The sequence below is a fragment of the Pan troglodytes genome, chromosome 11 (assembly GCF_028858775.2).
Source record: "Pan troglodytes isolate AG18354 chromosome 11, NHGRI_mPanTro3-v2.0_pri, whole genome shotgun sequence".
Classification (NCBI taxonomy): Eukaryota; Metazoa; Chordata; class Mammalia; order Primates; family Hominidae; genus Pan; species Pan troglodytes.
Window position 1 is genome coordinate 87681834 of NC_072409.2, and position 20880 is coordinate 87702713.

At 36.8% G+C, this 20880-nt stretch overlaps 1 protein-coding gene across 1 annotated transcript in view; it reads left to right on the plus strand.

Moving 5' to 3' along the window:
• Positions 1-3254: 3254 nt before the first annotated feature.
• LINGO2 (leucine rich repeat and Ig domain containing 2) overlaps positions 3255-20880 on the plus strand; it is a 322133-nt gene continuing 304507 nt past the window's right edge. The window contains exon 1 of the mRNA XM_009456427.5: positions 3255-3346. The gene's annotated coding sequence lies outside the window, so the exon portion shown is untranslated. The remainder of the gene's footprint in view (positions 3347-20880) is intronic.

Sequence of the window (20880 nt, forward strand, 5' to 3'; positions counted from 1 at the left end):
GGGATTACAGGCATGCACCACCACTCCCAGCTAATTTTGTATTTTTTTCTTTTTTTTTTTTTTTTTGGTAGAGACAGGGTTTCACCATGTTGGGCAGGATGGTTTCGATCTCTTGACCTTGTGATCCACCCGCCTCAGCCTCCCAAAGTGCTGGGATTACAGGTGTGAGCCACTGCGCCCAGCCCCAAATTCATTTTTAAAAGAATAAGTTTCTCAAAAAAATGAAAGCATTAAAGAAAATATCTTGTTTTCATACTATGCATCCCAGTAATAGCAGAGTTTCAAAACATAAAATAATTAAATCCTTTGGAAATCATATTGATTTTAGTAAAAAAAAGTCACTTACTATCTAAGAGCATTTTAAATAATAATTATGCCTACCTTTTGTTTTCATTGTATTCTCATTAATAACATATTTGGAGAGAGATAAGTGAAAAATTATTTGAAGCGCGTTTTTTCATAATGAAAGTTGGTGACAGGATACAGTTTCAAACCAATGTCATGGAATTGGTACTTCTTATGACCCCTCATAGACTTCTCTTCAAGGAGAATACATGCATTTAATTTTGTATCTCCTTTTAGAGAAAACAAATAGAATAATCATACAAAAATTGTGTAAAGCAACTTATACAATAGCATCTTCCCCTACCCCCCCACACACAAAAGTCTGTTAACTTGGATGTGATGCAGAGCACACAGGATTGTATTGTAATTCCTTACACAACAGTTGGAAGGCAGTGACTCTTGTGTTTGATGCCATAGATGTTATTGTACTATCAAAACCTAATTGGTTGGATTATCTGATTCATTTTAACTCAGCTACATGAGGTTGTGGAAGAAGATATAAGAGTGACACAAAGCTATCACATCCAATAACAACCTCACAAGCATTAGCTATGTGAATTGATCCTTCTATATTGTAGATTTTCCCTTGGCCTATAGTGCTCTACTCACTGACAAACCTCATGAATTTCCCAGCTCTGGTCACATAGCAGATTGTTCATAAGGTAAGGCTAATCATCTTGATTGGATGTAATGTTGCTGCCTTTCTTGGTTACAAGAAAATGTTAAACAGAATAGAATCAGTGATAATCTTTTCATGAAGAGAACTTATGTCTTTTTGCTTTGTACCTGTAGCACCAAATCCCATGCCTGGCACAACAGAGGTGCTCAAATAAAATTTGTGGAATGAATAAGAGGGCTAATAAATAAATAAATGAACAAAAGTTAGTGGAAAATCATCACTGCTGAAAAGAAAATACACAAAACTTACCCCTTCTGAGGAGGGATCAATAGCATCATTTCTGTGTAATAAAATATAGCCATTTTATAAAGCAAGTAGTTATACTGACTTATTTTCACTTTTTTAATAATAAGTGGCAGAACCAAAGTATGAGAAGTGGCGCTAAGTCACTGATGGGTGCTTCCAAAGCAAGTAGCTTTCAAAAATTTCTCACTTCAAACCCAGTTTGGAAGCTTAGAAATTATGTTTACAAACTCTTCCCTGTCATCTGGTCCACTAGTATACGGCTTCTTTTAATATCCTTCATGGCTGCCAAAAGACCAAAAAAGGTTTATCATTCATGAAAACAGGTTTGTTTTATAAAATAAGTGATATGATAATTTCCAGAAGATCTTCAAAGAAGATAGGAAGTAGAAAAAAATGTTGGCATGAATAAAAACAGTTTGCATCTAGAAGTTGACTGAGGTTATAGGTTAATAAGTACCACAACTTGGATCAATAAATACAAAAATTTTAGACGTGTGTGTGTTGAGGGGGTGTGGATATTTATGGGTATCTAATAGCATCAACATAACGCTCCTGCTTTGAATTGCAGTATGGTCATTTAGTGTCACATATACACCTCTTTGTTTAAGGAATTATTTTGAAGTGCTGCATTCTAGTGCAAGGCATGTGTTCAACTTGAACCCTTTGTCATCTTAGCATTCTGGCTGAAATGGCATAATAGGATATCATACTGTTGTGCCTTTTAACAAAGTCTCCACACTGACTTCTGGGAATCCGTGAAGCTCTAATCACAGGTGCATGAGGATTTATTATTTTGTTGCTTGTTAAAATCAGTTTTTGCACCTGTGTCCATGAATCTTCAGAACGTAGTTATTCACAAGTCCCCCTACAGACTTAGAATAACCTTTAAGCCCTTTCTGTGCACTACTTAGAAAATAATAGTAATAAATTTGCTTCTGTATATGTATTACTAAATATGGTTGTTATAGTTATAAAAAATCTAATAGTTTTTAAGAGCTACCAGTGGAAGACCAGTGAGCATTTCTGTTCATTAGTATCATCCTGATCGTCTACTGAAGTGTTGTTTATGTGTCAGGTAACAGTCCAATAAAGGTTACTGATTATACATAGGTTTTCTTTGTATGAATGAAAGTCAGACATGCTAATTAAGTTTAAATGCCATATTTATTCATGGACATAAACAACTGAATCATTAAATATGTGGTACATTGCCCCCAAATTAGCTGTGAGTCTGGTCATTCCTTTGTGTACCGACTCTGGCTATGATGCATTTACATTGGTTACTCTCTTACAGTACTGTCTTACTGTCATACAGTCTGTATGTTGATATCAATAATGGTGGCTGCTGAATTTGCAACACCTTACATATGTCCCTCAAAGTTGTTTCTCACACATTATCCTAGAGAGGTGACCCAACATTTATACAGGGAATGTTGACATCGACTGGAGCATCAGAAATCACAAAGGAAATTGTCCTTGATCCACAATCTTGTGGAGTTCGCTCTAACTGCTCATGGATTTTGCCCTATTGCATCCCATTGCCCAGTTACCCTGAGAATATTATGGGTAAAGTAGAAAAATACTCTGAGTACCCCAACTGATCACCTACCTGAAGAAGAGGCGGTACATACTATATAACATGTGTGAGTTTTAATATCAATAATGTTCATTAATAACTGATGGCTTGAGTAGATCAATAACAACATGCAGAGGGACATGCACTTGGCAAAAACACCTTTTGTAGCACATAAACTTCAGTCTTCCAGTTTTAATGTTTATCAGCATCTTGAGAAGCATTTATAATCCCTCACACACTCCTTTATGATTCCCTTATTGATTAAGTTGTGATGCCTCCTGGACCTAGGACACGGTTCAGTATTTTTCAATTAAAATGGAGAAATATCTTGTTTGTTGCAGGTTTGTTTCAAGCAGTTGGCTTGTGGGACTCTGAGAGATGCTGCTGCCCATGACATGCGGGAATTATCATGATCAACTACCCAGCTTGGATTTCACCCAGTGGCCAAGAGCTTTGTGTGGGAGACGGCAAGGGTTGGATTTTTCAAAAGAGTAAACCAGGTAAGGTTCGAGGGAGACATCTGATCACTCATTACTTGCTCTAAGGGCTTTAGTGTGCTGCCAAAATATATGAATAATGTATAGCTTTTCTATTGGTTTTCTAAGTCCACAGAGCAGGTTGTTAAAGAATGGGGCTCCCTTGGATTTAGGAGAATGCATATAGTAATAATTGAGTCCGTTTACTCTCAAGAGGAGAAAGGAGCTATTTTAAGATACACATAATGCAGGCATATGAATACTGTAGAGTCCAATACTATAAAGATTTCCTCTTTAAGCTACTATTCTGAACTCTAATGGCATAAACAGTTGTACTTTTGAAGGTGCATTAGAGAAAGTGTTGCCGTTAAGTATTTATATTTTACACAATATGGAAGTGAATATCAGTTCATGGCATATGATCTTATAAATGTGCTTCAAGGTTACTCCAATTCAGAAGATTATACCATTGTTCTTCTTTTATTTCTTTGAAAGTATTTATCATTCTAAATCTATTCACTTGTTATTTAAGATGGTGATACAATGACATACTGTATTATTTTGGCTCTGAGGGTTTAAAATATTGCACTCTTATTCAAGTACTCTTTTATCTACTTTTTCTATTACATGCTGGAAACTCTTCCCAACTATTAACCATATTTTGGTCAGATCTTCTTCTCTCTCTCTTTAACTCGCTTCCTCCCCTACAACATAAATTAAATACGTTGTCCATAATTACTTGAAGAAACTACAAGCTATTATTGTCTTCTGAGTCTAAGGCTATTGAAATTTTAACAGTTTATTTGAATTTCCTGCATTGCAAAGCAAGCTTTTCTTTAAGTTCAAGTATAGAAACGGAAAAAAGTATGTAAAATTCCTTTATTTAGAAAGCAATGGATGGAGATTATTCTATGTCACTAATGCTTGAGCACCTTAAGCTTTTTACAAATATAGCTTTCATACTTTCTGAAAATAAAGTAAACGGAACTCAGTCAGTAAATTATAGTCTGACATAATTATTTGGATATAAATAAAGACTTCTGAAGTGTTTGAAAACAATCTTTTAAAGTTTAACAAACATTAAATTTCAATTCCCTAATGACTTATTTGCATATAAGATGATGTCATGAGAGTATAAAACCCAAATATCTACAAATTTAAAATTTTTTTGAAATAGTGTAGATTACCAATCTCATGGCAGAAATGTTTATTTGATGAACTGAGCTGGTGAATAATGTTTTTGTCTTGTTTAGTGGCAAAGTGGATTACTCACATTTAGAAGACTTCTGACAGTCTGTAAATGAAAGGGACATCAAAACACAGCATACATTAGTAGAAGAAAGTGCAACCGAGTTCTATGCTTCATAGCATTGGCATCTAACACATAACTGTAGTGAAAATACTTTGGGATAGACTTCCATAGTCTTAGAGTTAATCAGGGCCAGCCGGGTGCGGTGGCTCAAGGCTGTAATCCCAGCACTTTGGGAGGCCAAGGCAGGCGGATCACAAAGTCAGGAGATCGAGACCATCCTGGCTAACATGGGGAAACCCCGTCTCTACTAAAAATACAAAAAAAATTATCCAAGCATGGTGGCGGGCACCTGTAGTCCCAGCTACTCAGAAGGCTGAGAAAGGAGAATGGCATGACCCCGGGAGGCAGAGCTTGCAGTGAGCCGAGATCGTGCCACTGCACTCCAGCCTGGGCGACAAAGCGAGATTCCATCTCAAAAAGAAAAAAAAAAAAAAATCAGGGCCGGGCGTGGTGGCTCATGCCTGTAATCCTAGCACTTTGGGAGGCCTAGGCAGGTGGATCACCTGAGATCAGGAGTTCGAGACAAGCCTGACCAACATGGTGAAACCCCATCTCTACTAAAAAATACAAAAATTAGCTGTGCATGGTAGCAGGCACCTGTAATCCCAGCTACTCAGTAGGCTGAGGCAGGAGAATTGCTTGAACCCAGGAGGTGGAGGTTGCAGTGAGCCAAGATTGCGCCATTGCACTCCAGCCTGGGTGACAGAGCAAGACTCTGTCTCAAAAATAAAATTAAAAAATAAAGATAAAATAATTGATATTATACAAAATATGTTCTTGGACCATAATGGAATTACACTAGAAATCAATAACGGAAAGATACCGGGAAAATCCTCAGACTGTTGGAAATAAAATAATTCACTTAATCCATAAAATACCCATGTGAGGTGGATCTTATTGTTATCCTCATGTTAGAGATGAGAAAGTGAGGCAGAGAGAAAGTGAGAAAATTGCCCAAGTTTACTTGGCTAATGAGAGCTGGAGTCAGAAATTGGATTCAGGCAGGCTGGCTCCCGATCACACTCTGCTGTCCCTTTGATACATGTTGGAGCCTAACTTATCCAAACAAGTGCTTCCACAGATCAAATGATGCAGATAACTCACTTGGCTTCATTTAGGATAACTCAGGATACTTTTACTAGTTATGAAATTCTAGGTTGACAGGTCTTTCTTCCCCCTATAAGCACTTTAAAGATGGTTTTCCATTGTCTTCTGCCTTGGTTGTTTCTGATCATTGTTCTCCTATATGCAATGTGTCTTTTTTCTTTGGCTGCTTTATCTCTGGTTTTTAGCAGTTTGCTGATGACTTGCCTAATGGTAATTTTCTTTAAATTTATCCTGTTTGGAATTTGCCAAGTTTCTTGGGTCTACAAGTTGAATTACTTTTTCTCAAATTTGGAAATTCTGCCATCATTTTCCTCAAGTAAATATTCTGCCACATTCTCTCTCTCTGCGTCTTCTGATATTCTAATTACATGTCAGATATTGTCCCACAATTATTGAGCCTCTGTTCATTAAAAAATATATTTTTACTCTATTTGCTTCAGCTCGAATGGTTTCTTTTCATCTGGCTTCAAATTCATTCATCCTTTCTCCTGCAGTTAAGCCTATAAAATTTGTAAAATCACTTCAGATATGTATTATTCCATTCTAGAAGTTCCATTTGGTTCTTTTTAAAAAAATCTCTTGGCAGCTATTAGACTATAACTTCCATACGGGCAGAGCATTTTATTCATTTTGTTCATTGCATTATCCCTGTTCCCTAGAACTGGCATAATATCTGTTCACAGACAAACAATTGACGCCATCTCCCTAGCTGTGAGTGATGGGCTAAGGAACACGTGGTTGTAGTAATGATTTGGGAACAAATGAGAGCGGCCCAGCTCTTTTTCTGTTCACTTCAATGCCTGATGATCTCAAAGTCCACCAATCCTTCTCTTCCTGAAAATCTGTATTTTGGATGATGCCTATTGCCTTAGTTTGGGTTCCAAAGAAGAAGACCTTGGGAACCCCAACACTAAGATTCAAGTGCAAATAGATTAGATTATTTTGGAAAGGATGCCAGGAAATATCTATAGGTAAGCTGGGAACTGAGACAGGGTAAGAAGGGCAGCTGATAAAGGATGTATTATCAAAAGTGTCATTAAGTGGACAACTGGAGCCTAATCCCAGTGGATAATTCTGAGAGTCAGTGCAGGGTTTTTCCTCACAAGAGGCAAAGGAGCTGCAGCTTATATACACCATTCTCATCAGTCATTGGTTGAGAGCTGCTGGGGTTGGGGTGGGAGAGTTAATTCTCCCATGCTTTTGAAACCGACCCAGTAGTCCCATGGATAGTTTTTAAGATACACATAGAAATTGACCCTTCTGATCTTAAAGCTTGAAACTGACAGTTGTCTTCTCTGAGTTCCTTCCTCAGGAAATGACGTTCAGGCCTCTGAAAAAAAATAAAGTATCAAATAACTGAAACTCACTAAATACCCACATCCAGACAATGAGATGCCAGGCCCTTCACTCCTCATGATTGCTTCCTTGCCCCTCCCCAGTTCCTGTTTTCTCACACATTGTTACATTCCTTCCCTGCTATATAAACCTCTAGTTTTAGTCAATCAGGGAGATGGATTTCAGACTGAGCTCCCATCTCCTCGGCTGTAGCACCCAATTAAAGCCTTCTTCCTTGGCAATATTGTTGTGTCAGTGATTGGCTTTCTGTGCAGCGAGCAGCAGGACCTAGACTGAGTCCCCTGGTGTTTCTGTAACACTTTAAGTCTGCCATATTAGCGTTGCTGGAGAGAGCAGGAGCCAGAGAATGACCTCAGGCAGTCCAAAGTCTTGCGGAGTGCACTGCAGTGGTGAGGCGTAAGTTGATATGGGTAGGGCATTTTCCTCAGGTGCTCCACTGATTTGCCCTGAAAACAAGTATCCAGTAAGACCAATACTTAATACAGCGCTAGGCCCACATAAATATTAGCCTAGAATAGTAGCTAAATCACAGATTTGGGAGTCAACCCAACTTGGGTTCAGTTGTCATATCTTCTATCAATCTGCCTTGTGACCCTAACAAAATTACTTAACTTCTCTGAGCTTTGGTTCCCTCACTTAGAAAAAGATGTAATGCAGAAGAATGATGGAGAGTCAATAACAGAGTGCCTGGCACCAGGGCAACACTAGAAAGGAAGACATGTGCATGGCTTCCTGGCATCCCTTCTCCTGGCTGTGAGCCAAAGCAATAAATGATGGAATTTCAGGAATCAGTGAGCCAGGAGGAATATGTATGAAGGGCACGAGGAAAGGAGAAGACAATTTTCTGGCATTCCTGAATTACAGTGTGGAGGGAATACCTCTTTATCCTGCTTCCTGGTTTCTAGCCTGAGTGCCTAGGAGAGTGGGGTACTATTTCCAAAAAGGGAGAGACGGGAGAGAGAAGATGCTTCAGTGCAAGGGTAGCTAATTAAGCAATTTAAATATTGGGATATTTAGTCCATTAGAGGTCAAAACTCTGAATATTGCCCTAGATTTTGATAACACATTAGCTCAAATTAAGTATAGTAAGAACAACTTTTTAAAAGGGAGATAAAATTAAGTCTGTTTGGAAGGTAAATAATCATAAGATAATGCAATTAATAATTATCTTGTCACAAAGGAAGAGCTCCCCTGTTTGTGAGATATGCACTTTCTTTCTTTGGAATACTTTATCTTTCTGAACTGTATAAGTCATAAGTATGGGGAAAATGGACACATAATTTTGATCCAAGTATTATAACGCAAAACTTCTCCTCACATAGCCCTTCAAAGTGAATCCTGCTAATCAGGATGTACAGAGATAGTCCATTCCACTTTTCTGTATACAAATATATGATTTACAAGTGTCCTCTGGAATATAAAAGATTTGACAGTGAATTAATATGTTTTCACGGTTAAAGGTTAAGTGTTTTAAAATGAACAGAAAATTTATATATTATAGTTTTATAGTTTACATTAGTTTTAAATTTATTTTTGTTCTCCGTTGTATGAATGGCAGTCACATTATTTTATGGTGATGTATATTAGCTTGTCCATAAGGTAGAAAGAGTGTCAAGATGTCCTAATTCTGTTTCTCAGAAGTTTATAACAAAACTATAAAAATTTGTACTGTTCCTAAGCTTAGAAGCAATTTTTCTTTCTTAAAGCATTTTTTAAAGATTTGCCAAGCTTAGGATTACATTACTATAGGCTCATACATAGAAGCAACAGTAAGCTATAAAGACAGGATATAGAAGATGAGATCTCTGAAAACATTCCTGATAATAGTATGCCCCATTAATGGGCTATGCTTTCCCCAAGGTGATTCATGAAAAATACTTAAATAGCACCTGTGTATGCAATACATCCCTTGCTCTCTGCAGAGAGCAGTGGGCATTCTCGCCTATGTAACTCTTCACATTCTTAGATCTTCTGAAATAAAATCTTGAGAATTTAGTGAGGCAGCTGATTCTCTCATGAAAAATCTCATGTGACTCTTAAATACTTTCTGGCTGCATATTTGTTTGCCCTCTAAACACTTTTTAAAAGCCTAACACATGTAAAACAGCATGTGGCCAGAAACAAATTAGCAGCCTCCCCGCCCTGTCCTCAAGTAGTTCACACCTACCAAAGAAAAAACAACAACAACAAAATAACAAGCCATATAAACAGAGATATGAACAGCTCGTTTCAGGACAAACGAACTGAGAGCTTTAATGACATATTCCAAGCAAAATTACCCAGAAATTAAGATGAAGGACTGTTAAAACTGTTAGAAATATTAAAAAGCATGAAGCTTAAGAGGCATTTCAGCTGCACTTCAATCAAATGGAGGGAGTTTTAATGGATGGGAAACTGGTCTGAAGGTATTTGAGGCTCAGAGTACAGTCTGACAAAGTCGCCATTATGTAAAAATCAACGTTATGTTTGAGGAATGGAAAGCTTGAAATTGTGATATCGGGAGAGATGCAAGAAGTGGCTGGATGTATTGGTAGTGGCTAGACTGTAGTGTTTTTGCATACACAGCTATGGTGGTGTTCAAAGTGAAAATGAAGCCATTTATATATATGTTTTTAAAAAGATTATGGCAAAGGGTGGGTTGGAAGTAGGGAAGATATGTACAGAAAGAAATGATAAACTAAGAGCGTTCAGGTCCATGAGTGCAGAAATGTGTGGTTTCTAGCCTATTGTATCTGTAGTGCCTGGAACACTTGTCCTTCATGGATTCTGTTATTCTCTGTTAAATGCTGACTAAATAAACGTCTTCCAATGAAAATCAATACATTTCTATATTTGCAACTTTTTCCTTTATAAAACTGACTTTAAAACCCTTCATACAAAGGATGAAAATAGCTTGTGTGTTTTTTATCACAGCAGTGCACATATGCACACATACGCACACACACGCACACACAAACTCTCTCTCAGTGTATGCTTGAAATGAAACCTCAGATCCTGCTTCTGAAATTTATGCTTCAATTAACATGGGGGCAGCTGCTACCCTACTTTATTTCCCTTTTGAGACATTTTTCTCTCTGGCTTTATCCTTCCCTTCATCATTTTATCATCACATCAATCACTGTGTTTCCTCCTCGAGAACATGGCATGCACTGCAGGCACATTTTTATGGCTAGAAAGCAAACCTAGCTTACTTGGCACATACTGCTCACAAAAACCTAATTAAGTAATTCTGCTGAATGTATCATGTCCTTTCCATTACAGTGCATGTGTGGTCAAAATAATAGGGGACACTTTAAGGACATAGAAAATAACTGGGGGAAGGAGCCTAAAGAAGACACAAAACACACAAAATAGTGAACGTCAGTTCAGCTTTATTTGATATAATCCTCTAATGAGCTGGAGCACATTAACACCTCTGGTAGAAGAATCTCCTAACTCAGAACATCATTTTCACTTCAGTTATTTTATTGAAAATTACCATTGTTGTACGGCTCCGTAGTAGTACATCAGTCAGTATTTTTTGTATGATTGAGTCATGTATTTTCAGAGAAGTTCTCTTATGTTCTGAAAATAATCTAAGAACTTGTTTCTAAATGTGCAGACTTGGGGAAATGTGATATTTTTCACTAAACTGTAATGTGCTTGAGGTCAGGGCCTTTGTCTTTCTTCCTTAAGACTTAACCCCAGAGCCCCACACGTACTCATGTCTGGTAACTGACTGAATGAATGAATATCTAAACCTGTGCCAACATCACACTTCTATATATTTTTTTAACTTTTAAGTTCAGGGGTACAAGTGCAGGTTTGTTACACAGGTAAACTTGTGTCATGGGGGCTGTTGTACAGATTATTTAATCGTCCAGGTGTTAAGTCTAGTACCAATTAGTTGTTTTTCCTGATCCTCTCCCTCCTCCCACCCTCTACCTTCTGAAAGGCCCCATTAAGTGTTGTTCCCCTCTATGTGACCATTTGTTCTCATTATTTAGCTCCCACTTATAAGTGAAAACATGAGGTGTTTGGTTTTCTATTCCTGTGTTAGTTTGCTAAGGATAATGGACTCCAGCTTCATCCACGTCCCTGCAAAGAACATGATGTCATCCTTTTTTATGGTTCCATAGTATTCCGTGGTATATACGTACTACATTTTCTTTACTCAGTCTATCATTGATGGACATTTAGATTGATTCCATGTCTTTGCTATTGGGAATAGTGCTGCAAGGAACATATGTGTGCATGTGTCTTTATAATAGAATGATTTATATTCCTTTAGGTGTATACCCAGTAATGGGATTGCTGGGTTGAATGGTATTTCTGTCTTTAAGTCTTTGAGAAATTTCCATACTGTCTTCCACAACGGCTGAACGAATTTAAACTTCCTCTAATAGTGTATAAGCATTCCTTTTTCTCCACAACCTTGCCAGCATCTGTTATTTTTTGACTTTTTAATAGTAGCCATTCTGACTGGTCACACTTCTATATTTTTAGCAGTAGGAAGCATATCTCTCTCTTGTTGGTCAGACCAGTTGGTAATTAGTTCATTCTGTCCATTGTCAGATAATGCTACTTTATCCTCTCATGGTTAACTAAAGTGCCGTTATTTAGTAATAGATATTTTAAAATCACAAAGTGACATATAATCGTGCCCTTGTAGTACATAATAGTATAGAGGATTTAATCTGAAATAAAGGGACAAGAAAAAGCATTTATTAGGTATCATGTTGCCTTTATGGATAAAGTATGGACTCTTCCACAAGCTTTCACAAACTTTGAATTTTTACTTAATAAGGTCTACATGTTGTGAAAGTCTCATATATTGGGAGAAAGAAGCAGGGTTTGCCATTTTCTGGCTGTTGGGTATGTACTACTGGGTAGAATTTATTAGAATGCTGCCATCCCAGCAAGCTACCCTTTTCTTGTTTGAGGAGGCAATCTATAATAAGTCGTGATTGACCTATAAACTATCAAGTTTATCTGACTTTAAGTAAGGCCTGGGTTTGAATCATAGCTCTGACACTAATTAATGATCTTGGGCAGCAGGGTGCGGTGGCTCACGCCTGTAATCCCAGCACTTTGGGAGGCCGAGGCAGGCGGATCACGAGGTCGGGAGATCGAGACCATCCTGGCTAACACGGTGAAACCCCGTCTCTACTAAAAATACAAAAAATTATCCAGGCTTGGTGGTGGGTGCCTGTAGTCCCAGCTACTGGGGAGGCTGAGGCGGGAGAATGGCGTGAACCCGGGAGGCGGACCTTGCAGTGAGCTGAGATCACGCCACTGCACTCCAGTCTGGGAGACAGAGCGAGACTCAGTCTCAAAAAAAAAAAAAAAAAGAAAAAAAGAAAAAATGATCTTGGGCAACGTGTCCTCTCAGAGTTTGATTTCCAATCAGTAATATGGAGTAGTGACCCAATGGGACAATTGTAAGGATTAAATGAGATCATTGATATAAAATACTCAGATAAGTATCTGATACATTATATATAAGTTACTGTGATGATGATGATGATGATAACGATGATAATGATGTGAACTCTATATATACAGCAGGTCTACCTAGAAGTTCATTTGTTTAAAGCCAAATGTCACAATATTTTGACCTTGGTCTCCAGAAGTAAGTGAGATAATCCAAGGCCAGTGCTTAGCACAATGCCTGACACCTCATAAACACTCAATAAGTAATAAGTGTTTTGTTGTGGTAGTGGTTACTATTATTTGCTTTTATAAACATTGTTCTTCTTCAGGCTCTTTGAAGATATCTTTGTCTAGTGCATTTCTATCAACAATTTCCATCTTACAGTAGTGGCAGTTCTATGAGTTATGGTCAGGTTTTGACTTTGAGGTAATGCTCTCCTTAATAATCTAATATATAGTTCATATCATATTGGTGCCTTGAGGTAAACAGCATTTTCTTTACAGCCATAGATTACCAGAATGGTTTTTCTATCAAATAATAGTCTTTTGGATCATAAAATGCATTAAAAGCAACTAAATGAAATGTTAACATATATCTTTACAGTAGCAAACAAATAATCCTTCTCTGTTGACATAATTCTCTAATTTGAGATACTACCTTGAAGTACACTCATAAAAACGGTCTTTGGGAATCCCTGACATTAATCTAGCCGTATCTATAATTATGCCTTTAACCTTTTTTTATTACATGTATTTTATTAAAAAGACTGTCATTAATTTTGAAAGAAAAGTTAGAATTAAAACTGTATTTAACAGTTTTAAAATAAATACTTATGAAATAACTGACAGCATTCATCTACAACATGCCATCTAAAACCATATTAGGAGAAGAAATGGGATAAACACAGACAATCCCAAGAGTTTCTAGCTAATGCTTTGTAAACTATTGGTTTTGGGTTGGTCCAGTCTTCTCAGTGAGTGCAGAATCTACATCACAAGATCAATCTAATCTGAGGTGTAAAGAAAGAGAGTGTAAATGGGAAAACTACAGTGGGAGGAAGTGAGTTCACCCAACATCAGCAAAGTCGGCATCTGAAACAAAGGAGGACTGGAAAGCTGCTCATCTTCTCTCAGCAGCTCACTTTTCCCCTCAGTGAGGTGCAGAGGAAGCAGACATTGGAAGGGAAAGAGATTCAGGGATGTACTGCAGTTGGGAAAGTAGCACTGATAAAATAGACTATGGAGTTGATTGAAAGCCAAGCAGAGTCATGCCAGAGGCTAACGATTTGATAAAATATTTGCAAGAGGTTTGAACTGAGTGGCTAGGAAATCCCTGAGTGAGCAAATGGAACATTGTATTATAAATAATATACTCATTCTAAGGGTAAAGTTTAGCATGAAATTAACATACTGCTGAAGACAGACAATCTTCATAAAGTCTCTTCTTCAGAAATAGGTAAGGAAAAGTAACCAGTACCTGAATATATCATGTATCTTTCTATTAAATCTAACATGACAATAGCAATAAAATAATAATAATAATAACTACCCTAAATTAAATATCAGCCTTAATACAGGTATTTTATACAAAGGTATGTGTACTCTGAAATGTAGACATGGTTGTAAATATATTCAAGATGAAGAAGCTGAGACATAGAAAGGAATGTAATTTACTAAGCTCACACAGCTAATACATGTGTGAGTTTTTCTCCCAAAGTATCCTCTTTTTGAAATCTGTGAGTTTTCATAATATTAACCTGGTTTTCATTTTCTAAAATTAATAATCCAATCCCTATGCCATTATACATATGTGCTATTTGCTCTACTATAAAATACATTTCTATGACATTATATAATTTACTTTTTGTTCTGTGTGTATATTTTGCCTTTCCATGAATTTGAAAGCAGCTTAGGACTTAAAATCCTTAGTTTTTCTTTTTATGGAAGCCCCATTGCTACTAGTGATATTATAGGCCTGATTCTAAACAAGTGTTTGCCGATGATAATGTCAACAATCATCTGGTTTTCCTTTTCATCAAAGAACAAAGCACTTATGGACACACTTCGTGTATAATTCTTGGCATAATTTTGTATGTAAATGTATATACCCATGACTTATTGAAGAATTACCTAAAGGGCCAAGTTAAAAGTTATTTGAATAATACTTTAGTGTTCATCTAAATAGGATTTTTCTTTCTCTAAGTACCAGAGTGATTGAATGGATTGTTTTCCAGCATGTGTTCTGTGGACCACTGTTCTGGAGGTATGTGTTCCATCTACAAAGGGCTTTGTAGCCAAATACATTTTGCAAGTATGTTAATTTATGATAAGGACTGTTCCTGAGTATGGACTGAAACAGAAAGAGTTTAGGTTTACCTGCCACAGGGGCTTACTCCTTTCTTGAATAATTAGTACATTCTGTCAGTTACTGGGACTTACAGTACAAATATTGGAAATGATATATATTGTTATGGATATAGAAGAACTAAAAGTAAATTCTTTGCATATAAATTTTTAGAGCTGGTTACTAGCAAATCTGAAGCACTGAAAGAGACATCAAATAATTTCCTAGCCAAGAATTCCAACTTGTAGAATTTCTCAAACCCATACCTCCTAGAAAGTCTCCCACCCGATTCCCGAACATCTCCAGGGCATAGTTGATGCAAAATTGATTATCAACTCTGATTTGATGTAAGCCAAAAGAGCACAGTTATTATAGCCTAGTACAGGGTCTAAGATAACTTATGATACTTTTTATTTGAAAAATAATATTTTCTCCTGGCATGAACTTGCAGCAGAATGAAAACATACTTCACTAGCAGAAAGGGCAGTGTTTTCTACATCTGATCTTTCATCAAATAGAATCTTAAACCAGAACCTTCTGAAATACATGATTTGGAGAACTTCCAAAAAAAAAAAACTATCCTGAAAGAGATGGTAAACTACAGTTTGATCTCATTTGTCCTAAATTCTGCACATCATTCACTCATTACTTATCATTTTCTCACCATTACTTATCATTGTCTCACCCTCACTTATCATTGTATCAGTGTCTCACACTTATCATTGGGACACCCTTGTGAGCTGTGTCCCATAACTCATTCTAGTCAACATGATGCATTTAATATTGAAAGATTTGTATCTTGGAAATAACTTGACTATTTTAAACTTTGGTCTCTAATGAATCAGAACGTAATTGCATTTAGTATCTTTCTACTTCCCAAGTCTAATCAAATTCCACCCAGGTAAGTCTGCATCTGGCCTCTACATCTGGCATGCTTTGTGAGATTTATTCAGGGGCATAATTTAAGGAACTCCGTGACTGGACATTGAAGTTCCCCCGATGTTTGTGTTATAAAGATCAATAGCAGATTCAGCTTGCCTTTACCATGTGGAATATTGTTTCCTGTTTGGAAACATTTACAGGTTCAAGCAAGCATTTCCACATGCAGAAATCCGGTCACTAGTTTTAGAATATACTAAGAAGGCATTTGCAGCTTTAGTCTAGAAACAAGTCTGTCACAAATCAGAATCACATAATGCCAGATTCTATAGAAGTGGATGTAAACTATCTGCCAGATTAGCCTTAGGACAGTGTGATTCAATCAGTAACATAGTGTATTTGTGATATCACCTATCCTTGTATGAGCTGCTATCCACATCTCTATTTCTCTTCCCCACTAGACTATATAAACATCTTAAGGTCAGGCACTGTTAATTTTTCCCCTTTACTGTAGCATTCTTCATTCCTAAAACAGTGACTGGCAAATGGTAGATGTTGATCATTCAGTTTTTAAAATTCCTAGTACCTAATAGTCCCCTTATATCCCCTTATATGTGTGTGTGTGTGTATATATATATATATGTAAATTATTTAATTGATAAAATAATGAATATGCATATGAATTTATTTCAATGGAAGTGGGTCTTAATAGTTAACTGGGGCATTTAATGGTTAAAAGAAAATGATATGCATCTTCTTTCTCCTCTTTATTACTTTAGAAATGAATTACACTGAAAATTCAAATTTGAATACTACATTAAAATATTGGAAGTAGTTTCTTTGCCAGTATTCCCAAATTACACATTTTATTAATTTAAAAAAAAATAAAGTTATCTTCCTGCTAGCAGAGAGTGACATTTACAGTGTGCTTTAGGGGTCTACAAATTTCACCCTGTCTGCACATGCATCTGCATTCACCTTACCTTCTTTTCCAGTAACTCTCCCTGTGTTTAAAAAGAAATTAAAGAAGCTAGTTTTCAAAGTTTGCATATCTGACCAGATGTTCTTATATTTGAAAGAAAGTTTTTTAAAAGACTGTTACAAATGATCATAATAAATATTAGATTGCTTCTGTTACTGTTCATAATGTGAAAACAAACAGGTGTTAGGGTTGTTGCTACATAAGAAAATAATCACTGGGCTTTAATATGCTAGTCTTAGTCAATTCGAAGTCTGACTACCCAGAGAAGCATCAGTTTGATAGAAAACTTTTTGCAGAAGACTAGGCACTGGATTGGTACATTGCACTTACGAAGCTTGCCTCATGCTGGGAGAGCAACTCAGTTCTTTCCTTATTCAGTCTATGGCACTATCACTGAAATGGGTAACAGTACCATGAGTACTTGCTACTGGATCAACAGGACCTGTCTGAAATGCATAACCAACCATTCAGATTATACTGATATCCACACAACTTCCAGATGTTTTACCTCTACCCCAAATCTTCTACACTGAGGAAGAGTAAAAGGACACTGTCTTAAATGGAACACACTAGGAAGTAGCTATACCTAAAGGAAATCACACAAAGATGATCTTCATATGATCCAATAACTTCATAGATATTTGAAATGTTAATAACTACTATTAGTTCCCAGTGTTTATTTGTAAGATCTTAAATTCACAAACTTCTCCCTAACATTCTTCAATTTCTTTTCATGTTTGTATTCCCATATTACCCTGAGTTTAGGTTTGTTATAATTTTTGAAGCAATAAATTGTACTTTTGAACATATTTAGCTCTCTTGTTGGACTGAGAGCTCCTTGTGGACTCTTATGTATCTTACTTACAGTGTAATCCAGTGCCTAATAAAGTGTTGAACATTTATTAGCTCTCTCAAAAATTTTTGCTGAATTCATAAATGTAATTTTTCTGCACACTACTTTTGCATCATTTTCAAATGCCCATTCTTTGCCTTTCATCCACATCTTTAAATGATTCTGCAATTCCATCACTCCATTTAGCATTCTCTCAAAAAATCAGTCAGAAGATAGTTATAAATATCTGCCATCTTATAACACTGTGCTTTGTTTCTCAGGGCCTGCCATACTCCTTTGACTGTCCTAAGATAACTTACTTTCTAGGTGCAGAGACAAAATAAAAACACATAAAAGACTAAATTATAAAATGATGAAATAAATAACTAAAAGGAACACCATAAATTATATGAATATGGTGTATTCTAAAACTGTTTCTAAGCTAGATTCATTCTGGAGATCATATCTGGAAAAACTTTAGGCTCTTTGTGGGTGGGTGGGTGCCAGAGTTTACAGTTTTGAAGGGCTGGCATACCTCCTGGGAGAATACAATACAAACATACCTTGCAGATATTGAGGATTTGGTTCCAGACCACCCCAGTAAAGCAAGTCACATGAAATTTTTGGCTTCCTAGTGCATATAAAATTATATTTATACTATACTGTAGTTTATTAAGTGTACAATAACATGATGTCTAAAAACAATGTACATATCTTAATTAAAAATAAGCTAAAGAATGTTAACCTTCATGTGATCCTTCAACAAATCACAATATTTTTGCTGGTGGGGGGTTTGCCTTGATGTGGATGGCTGCTGACTGATCAGAGTGATGAGTTCAGAAGGTTGAAGTGGCTGTGGCAATTTTTAGAAATAAGAAAACAATTAACTTTGCCACATCAATTGATATATCCTTTCATAAAAGATTTCTCTGTATCACGCAATGCTGTATGGTAGCATTTTACCCACAATAGAATTTCTTTCAGAATTGGAATCCATTCTCTCAAACATTGCTACTGCTTTATCAAATAAGTTTATTTAATATTCTAAATCTTCTGTTGTCATTTCACCAATGTTCACAGCATGTTCACCAAGAGTAGATTTTATCTCAAGAAACCATTTTCTTTGCTTATCCATAAGAAGCAACTTCTCATCCATTCAGGTTTGATCATGAGATTGTAGCAATTTAGTCACATCTTCAGGATCTACCTTTACTTCTAATTCTCTTGCTATTTCTACCTCATTTGTAGTTACTTTCTCTACTGAAGCCTGTAACCTTTCAAAGTCATCCATGAGAACTGGAATCAGCTTCTTCCAAACTCTTGTTAGGGTTGTTATTTTGACCTCTTCCTGTGAATAATGTATGTTCTTTATGACATCTAGAATGGTGAATCTTTTCCAGGAGGTTTTCAATTTACCTTGTTCATAACCATCAGAGGAATCACTATCTATGGAGCTGTAGCCTTACAAAATATATTTCTTAAATAATAAAACCTAAAAGTCAAAACTACTCCTTGATTCATGGGCTGCAGAATGAATGTTTTGTTAATAGGCATGAAAACAACATTATTCTTGTAAATCTCTATCAGAGCTCTTGGATGACTATTTGACTTGCCACTGAACAGTAATATTTTGTAAGGAATCTTTCTTTCTGAGCAGTAGGTCTCAAAAATGGGCTTAAAATAGTCTGTAAACCATGATGTAAATAGATATGCTGTTATCCAGGCTTTGTTATTTTGTTCATAGAGGCAGAGTAGATTTAACATATTTCTTAAGGGCCCTAGGATTTTTGAAATGGTAAAGGAGCATTGGCTTCAACTTAAAGTCACCAGCTGCATTAGCCCCTAACAAGAGGATCAGCCTGTCCTTTGAGGCTTTGTAGCCAGACATTCCTCTCTAGCTATGAAAATCCTAGATGGCACCTTCTTCCAAAATAAGGCCATTTCATCTAAATTGAAAATCTATTGTTTGGTGTCATTATCTCTGTCAATGATCTTAACTAGATCTTCTAAATAACTTGCTGCAGCCTCTACATTAGCCCTTGCTGTTTCATCTTGCACTTTTGTGTTATAGAGACAGCTTTTGTTAAGCTTCATGAGCCAGCCTCTGCTAGTGTTCAACTTTTTTTTCCTGCAGCTTTCTTACCTTGATAGAATTAAAGTGAGTCAGGGTCTTGCTCTGGATTAGGCTTTGGCTTAATGGAATCTTGTGTCTGGTTTGATCTTCTATCCAGACCACCAAAATTTTCTCCATATCAACAATAAGTCTATTTTGCTTTCTTAACAATTTTTGGGTTCACTGGAGTAGCACTTTTAATTTTCTTCAAGAACTTTCATTTGCATTCACAACTTGGCTAACTGTTTGCTTAAGAGGCCCAGCTTTCAGCCCGTCTGGACTTTCCACATGCCTTTCTCACTAAGCTTGATCATTTCTAGTTGTTTTTTTTTGTTTTTGTTTTTTTTGTTTTTGTTTGAGATGGAGTTTCACTCTTATTGCCCAGGCTGGCGTGCGTGGCACAATCTAGGCTAACTGCAAACTCCAACCTCCACCTCCTGGGTTCAAGTGAGTCTCCTGCCTTAGCCTCCCAAGTAGCTGGGATTACAGGTGCCTGCCACCACACCCAGCTAATTTTTTTGTGTGTGTTTTTAGTAGAGACAGGGTTTCACCATGTTGGCCAGGCTGGTCTCAAACTCCTGACCTCAGGTGACCTGCCCACCTCAGCCTCCCAGAGTGCTGGGATTACAGTCATGAGCTACCGCACCCGGCCCATTTCTAGTTTTTAATTTAAAGTGAGAGATGTGCAGTTCTTCATTTCATTTGAACAGTTAAAGGGCAGTATAGAGTTACTAATTGGCCTAATTTCAATATGATTGTGTCTCAGGGAATAGGGAGGCCCTAGGAGAGGGGGAAAGATAAGGAACTACTAGTCAATGGAGCAGTCAGAACACATACATTTATCGGTTAAGTTTGCCTCCTATGTGGGTACGATTTGTGTCACCCCAAAACAATTATAATAGTAACATAGTAGAGCATCGATCACAGATCACTGTTACAGATATATTAACAATGAAAATATTTGATATATTGCCAGAATTACCAAAGTAGGACACAGAGACACAATGCAAGGGCATACTGCTGGAAAAATGGCACCAATAAACTTGCTCAATACAGGGTTAGCACTAACCTTCAATGTATAAAAACGCAGTATCACAAAGTGCAACAAAGCAAAGCAAAATAAAATGAAGTTTGAGTGTGTAAATGAGAGAACTGGTAGATAAACCTGACCCAATAACTAAGCCTTGAACATTAGAGGGGATGAGCAGCTTGAATTTGCCC